This window comes from Haliotis cracherodii, unplaced genomic scaffold (genome assembly GCF_022045235.1).
Source record: "Haliotis cracherodii isolate W230 unplaced genomic scaffold, xgHalCrac1.p SCAF_4, whole genome shotgun sequence".
Lineage (NCBI taxonomy): Eukaryota > Metazoa > Mollusca > Gastropoda > Lepetellida > Haliotidae > Haliotis > Haliotis cracherodii.
Genome location: NW_027266297.1, coordinates 27763970 through 27770390, shown reverse-complemented (window position 1 = coordinate 27770390; position 6421 = coordinate 27763970).

Below are 6421 nucleotides of genomic sequence, written 5' to 3'. Positions count from 1 at the left end.
CTTAAATCAATAGTTTAATCTATTCGACGTTTCAGAAGAACGAATAATGCCGAAATTACCACGTAAATGGACATGGTTCACCATACAGGCAATCGAACCCGGTCTTATTAGTGCTTTTTGTAAATTATCGTGGTTCGTTTATTACGCTAATGCCTTTCCTAAAAGGACCGCCTCCGTGGTCTAGAGGTGGAGCGTCCGCATGGTCGATCCCCGGCCACGTCATACCAAAAGACGTTAAAAGATGGTACTTGTTGTTACCCTGTCTGGCGCTCGGCATTAAGGGGCAAAAACAAGCTTAAGGACTGGTCGGCTCGGAGTCAGTATACTTTGTATGAGTGGGGCATTCATTTTAAACAGCGGCATGGCCCGGACTACTACAATCACACACACGCACACACACACACACACACACACACACACACACACACACACACACACACACACGTGCATGCATGCACGTCGCTATATAAGTGCAATAACGTTGGACGCGACGTTAAACCCCATTTAACCTCACCTTTCCACAAAATTTTAAACTGCAATGACAAATATATTATACTGACAGAGGTGCTGAGTAACAAACAGTTATTGTGTTTATAGACGCTTCACTCATGCACAAACATCATTGGCATCATCTTTGATTTAAGTTAATCTCTGTGTAACAAAATAACAACTCGAAGAAGCAATACAATTTTTGTTTAAAAGCCCAAAGATACCCTTATCGAACCCCCATGTGACTGACGCTCGATCGTCTGTTATCCCCCGTCACTAATGCAGTGTGTGAGAGCATGGTTTAACGTCGTTTTGGTAACATTCCCGCAACATCACGATAAGGGACACCAGCAATGGGCTTCACACAATGTATCCGTGTGTGTAACACGGGCCTTTGTCGTTACAAGCGAACGCTTTAACCACTCGACTGCTTCCTTGAGTAAATTGATGCAAAGCTAATATTCAGGCATCTATTAATAAATCATGAATAAAAACGTATTACGGAAATGAAACTGGATCTTTTAATAAAAACAACTGTATGTAGGCGTCCTAGTCCCTACTGTGGTCCTCGACACTTAATATCGCGATTATTAAGTAAAGAAGAAGCTATTCCGGCGATAAGGAATATAACAATAATTGCAACTTATAACGTACGCTTTTCCACTCGTCACCACTCGCCCCTTTCCGTCGCCTGCAAGAAGACTTGTCCCTCTATCGATGAATGGTATGTGCGAAAATACGATCAGAAATGGGAAAAACAATCAGAATCAGAAATTCTGTAGCATACCTACCTATTGATCCAAGTACCTATACTGTCATAAAACGCACATGTGTAACTCAGAAGGTTAAATAAATTGTAATTTGCATGTTTTACCTTCAGAATCAGACATGAGAATGTATAAAAACATTATTTAAAAAAAGCTAGTTTTCACAACGATGACTTCCGGAAGCACTTGTTATTATTTTCAAGGAACATAGGGTATTAGGTTGACTCAATCATAGCCTACGTGATACTGTTGACATTGATATGTCTTCAGTGGCAAAGTTATTAAGTGAAGTGAAGATGGTTCAAGTTATTCATCTTTCCGGGGCAAGGGAGTCAACTGACTATAAAAGTCCAGTTTCAACCCTTGCCGAACTAGGCTGGAATTATAGAGTTACATTTTGGATGGACTAACGAGTCCAACGAGTGCATAGTCCAATACAAGTCGCATCACGAAATCAACATCCGGTTCGTAAACTATCGTACAGATTTCGGTCGTGTCAGAGACATTTTCCAAATCTTTTCATGTTTTTAAACCAGGTGCTCAAGTGATCTGATGCGAAGTAAGACCCGTTTTATTACTAATATATAGATCTTGATTATCGATCACGTTGTTATTACTGGGCGCCGCCTTTTTGTTTGAAGCAAATGCAAGTGATATCAGAGGTAGAATTTTAATGGTCTATAGAAGGGACGTAAAAATAGAGAATACTACACTCATTCTCGTTAGATACCATAGAAAGTACACGAGTTTCGTAAAAATGGTATCTAACGAGAATGAGTGTGGTATTTTATTTATTACCCACATTAAAAATATATCTAAGTGTAAATACATAACAACTTTCGTTCGTTGACTGACCAAATTGAAACCGGTTGCAAAATCTGGTTGCGCATGAATATTGATATATGCCCAAATATGGGCATTGTTGACATGTCTATGCATCCGCATAAACAACATGCCCCTGCAGTTGTGTTTGCAAACAAAACAGCACCGACACTCAAGATCCTTATGGAAGAAATTGTTCAACTTATGGTAATTCAAGCGCCATGTTGTTGGTACGAAGTACACCTTAGTGAAAATTTGAAAAGTCATATTAGCGCCGCGCTTTGAATATCGGACTAACAGTCGGTCACTCGCACTGCCGGTGTCCCGTTTGTTTCCTTTGTTCGGTTTCATTGATCTATCAGCTGAATTTATATCAAGTTCGTACCATTTTGGAAGAGGGAAATCAGAGTGTTCGCCACAGACATTCATGTTAACTGTACCACCCTATACTGAAGACGTGAAAATCAACAAACTCAAGTCTGCTTGCATGTCAGTGACAGTTTCGAACAATCGAAGGGCAACGTCACCACCGGAATAAGAAAAGACAACCATGATCTAGGCCTACTCACAGCGTTTTACGATAGAGATAGGGAATGTTATTGTTCACATTTGGGATGTTTGGGGCCACAAAATCAGAAGTCAGGCACACGTCCACGGTGTTTTCGAATGATTTGTATCAGAACTGTTCACTTTTGGTGATTTGGTAGTGCAGTCGTGTACGTTCATTCACGAACAACACCTCCCGAAACAGCACCACAAAATACGTTTCGAAGGAGACACTGATGGCACAACCGGATCATCCCAAGTAAGTCTAGATATCTGTCCAGATAGTCCAAACAAACTTCATTTCACCACGCTTATCCCTTTACGTTAAATAAAATTGAAAGTTGCGAAAGTGGTCGGGTGCGTCACGCTCATGGGGACCCTCGCTCTATTGATCGGTAGTCGTACATTGTAAATGGATATAGCTCGATTAGATCTATATAATGTCTGTAGAAGCTCTATCCATAACTTATATATAATGCAAACCGAATTTGATGCGTGAGACTATTTTGTTTGGTTTAATAAAGTGTTTGTAAATATCACTCGTTCTCATTAATTTCGTCAATTCTGCCTTGTGGTTGCAAAATGAATGACGTCTCGCGATTCTTTACGAATGAAAAAAGTAGTCCCGGTGTGACAGAGGTCACGGTTATCCAATCAAAACGAATAAAACAAGGTCAACCTTGTACGGCACACGTGTGACGTACGGATTTAGTATCTTACCACCTGTATCTTCACCACGTGGGTAATAACTCGTAATAGCCACTGATGGCGCTAAGATCGAAACCAGAAATTCCGGAAAGTGTGGAAACTCGACTTTTACAGTCAGGTAACTCCCTTGCCTCGGGAAGATGAAGTTATCGGACTCAGACGTGAACCAGCCTGGAGAAGGTGATGAATCACTGAGGATCAAGGTGTGGGAAGGCAGAAAGATAGACCCAGGATCTTGAAGATTTCTGCCATAGACTACATGGACTCCGTTGCGAAGTTGCTGGGCGCATGGAAATCTAACTTTATGTATCAACTTCAAGGTGCAAAACATCCAAATATCGTTTGTCTCCCGTGTGTGATTTTATCTAACTTTATGTTGTCATCGTGAAATCTATGCTTTTGAACTATTCACTTGTCAGGTATAAAACAGTGCTGACATCCAAACTCTATCTCTTTATCTTTACACCCCTACTGTACTTGATAAATAGAGAACCGCTCTGTTTTGAAATTGTTAAAGTCCAGGGCCCACTTGCACAAAGCGATCTTAGCGCTAAGATGATCGTAACTCCCATTCTTTAACATAGGCTTACAATAGTCGTAGCGCTAAGATCGCTTTATGCAAGTGGGCCCAGCTCTGATCCGTCGATTGTGCTTGAATATATAGTGCTGATCGGTCGAACAGTATTTTCTTATGCTTAAATGTATATTCAGCCGATCTGGATGACACCAAACGAGTCTGGGACAGGGCGTGTCTCTCTCTCGCCGAATAACATAAACACATCTAGTATTTAGGGGAAAAAATACAGTTAAAAAAAAATTCATAATTATTTATGTATTTCGTATGTTCGCATATCATTATACACGTGTGAAACAAAGATACAGTTTGGTTACATCTTTCCAACTATTACTGATTCCCCATTACTTTCTCAAACCAAAAACAATACTGAGAACATTGTCTCTAAATGCAATAGCAAATATAAGCTCAGTTCAGTTACGTGAACACCGGGTAACTTACGGACATCATTTACATGTGTACACAATGCCCGGGTTACTCGGAATAAGGGACACACTTTTTGTGCAAATTTCACAGAAAGACGAATGCATTTCTAAGCTTGGCCAGGCTTTAATGAGCCTTTCGACACACTTATATTTTGGGATGCCATTGTCATACTCTTGTGGCCCAGTATTAAAATAATTTAGAAGTATTATCACGCATGCAACTATCTCCTTTAACACAAATCGCGATATTTTGTGGCAATTTTCTATTTCAAATGGCAAGGACAAGCCAGCCTCGTAATTCCTTTTTCTTTTCACTTAAAAAGACTAAATCACACATGTACATTGGATGTGCAGTGGTGATGTTTCTTGAATTTTTGCCTCTGTATATCACTGTTTCCTCGTCTGCGTTTTTGTCAATCCATTAATATATTGTATGTAGGTGCGATATGTGTCATCTCGCCATAATCTGTGTTAGAGTATGCCCCCGATAACTTACTGGATCGGGGTATAATGCTTGTGGCTTGCATGTCATCGTGCCCCACCGGTGTAGATTGTTGCTCATAATATCAATCACTGGTTTGCCTGGTCCGTACCTGATTATTTACGGGCCGTGGTGAATACACCTAGAATTAAACCAACAAACGAACGTCTCCCTATGTGATACATGACATAAGTCATCTAAGCGCTCGTAAAATCCACACTTTGGCATTGGTAGAGCGGTCGTCACATGTCATCTTCCCTGCAACATTTCTGAATTGTTAGCATGGATGCGAAATATATTTTCCGACTTTTTTCGATTTTCCCATAACAGTCGACTGTCGAGTTGATACGGACTGACGTTTCTAATTGAACGAAATGTTTTAGTAGTAGTGAGTGAGTGAGTGAGTATGGTTTTACGCTGCTTTTAGCAATATTCCAGCAATATCACGGCGGGGGACCCCAGAAATGGGCTTCACACATTGTACCCATGTCGGGATTCGAACCCGGGTCTTCGGCGTGACCAGCGAACGCTTTAACCACTAGGCTACCCGACCCCCCTCCGACTCCGAAATTAAAGTTAGTAATCATTTTTACGTGAGCGAGTGAGTATGGTTTTAGGCCGCTTTTAGCAATACTCCAGCAATATCACAGCAGGGGAATCAGAAATGGGCTTCACACATTGTACCCATGTCGGGAATCGAACCCGTCTTCGGCGTGACGAGCTAACGCGTTAACCACTGGGCTACCCGACCGCTCAGGTATCACGTGCACCTTCTTAGTGAAACCTTTCATATTAGAGTGTTGTATCTCCTCCAGTGAAACCCTTCATACCCGGTAGTTGTATCACCTTCTTAGTGAAACCCGTCATATCAGGTTGTTGTATCACAGTCTTAATGAAACCCTTTATATCAAGGTGTTGTATCCCCGTCTTAGTGAAACCCTTCATATCAGGTTGTTGTATCACAATCTTAATGAAACCCTCCTTATCAAGGTGTTGTATCCCCGCCTTAGTGAAACCCTTCATATCAAAGTGTTGTATCACATTCTTAATTAAACCATTTATATCAAGGAACGTAATTAGTGTGTAGAGCTCCGGGAACGTAATATAACTAAGTGAGTGAGTGAGTGAGTATGGTTTTACGCCGCTTTTAGCAATATTCCAGCAATAATGCGATGGGAGGCTCCAGAAATGGGCTTCATACATTGTACCCATGTGGGGAATCGAGCTCGGGTCTTCGGCGTGACGAACGAATAATATAACTGTGCAGTGCTCAGGGCAAGTTGTATTACTGTTTTGAACTCGGGGAACGTAATATCACTGTATGGAGCTCTGGAATTATTACTGCGTTGAGCTACCGGAGCGTTATATCACAGTGCAAAGATCCGGGAACGTAATATCACTGCGCAGAGCTCCAGAAATGTAATATCACTGTGTAGAGCTCTGGGAACGTAATGTCACTGTGCAGAGCTCCTGAAACGCGATATTTTTATATAGTGCTCCGAGAATGTGATATTACTACGCAGAGCTCCAGAAATGTAATATCACTGTGTAGAGCTCTGGGAACGTAATGTCACTGTGCAGAGCTCCTGAAACGCGATATTTTTATATA